The sequence below is a fragment of the Arachis duranensis genome, chromosome 6 (genome assembly GCF_000817695.3).
Source record: "Arachis duranensis cultivar V14167 chromosome 6, aradu.V14167.gnm2.J7QH, whole genome shotgun sequence".
Taxonomy (NCBI): Eukaryota; Viridiplantae; Streptophyta; class Magnoliopsida; order Fabales; family Fabaceae; genus Arachis; species Arachis duranensis.
This window is the reverse complement of record NC_029777.3, coordinates 35,812,091-35,812,648: the sequence shown is the minus strand read 5'-3', so window position 1 is coordinate 35,812,648 and position 558 is coordinate 35,812,091.

Here is a 558-nt window from a genome sequence, read left to right as displayed (position 1 = left end):
TGATTGAATGAAAAACAGTAGTAATTGCATTAATCCATCAAGACGCAGCAGAGCTCCTCACCCCTAACTATGGGGTTTAGAGACTCATGCCGTAGGAAGTACACAAAGAAACGTGTAAAGTGTCATGAGGTACAGATACAATGTCAAAAGATACTATTAATAGTGAACTAGTAACCTAGGGTATACAGAAATGAGTAAAATGACGTAAAAATCCACTTCTGGGTCCACTTAGTGTGTGCTTGGGCTGAGCGTTGAAGCTTTCATGTGTAGAGACTTTTTTTGGAGTTAAACGCCAGCTTTTATGCCAGTTTGGGCGTTTAACTCCAATTTTTATGCCAGTTCTAGCGTTAAACGCTGGGAATTCTGAAGCTGATTTGCAACGCCGGTTTAGGCCATCAAATATCGGAAAAAGTATGGATTATTATACATTGCTGGAAAGCCCAGGATGTCTACTTTCCAACGCCATTGAGAGCGTGCCAATTGGGCTTCTGTAGCTCCAGAAAATCCACTTCGAGTGCAGGGAGGTCAGAATCCAACAGCATCTGCAGTCCTTTTCAG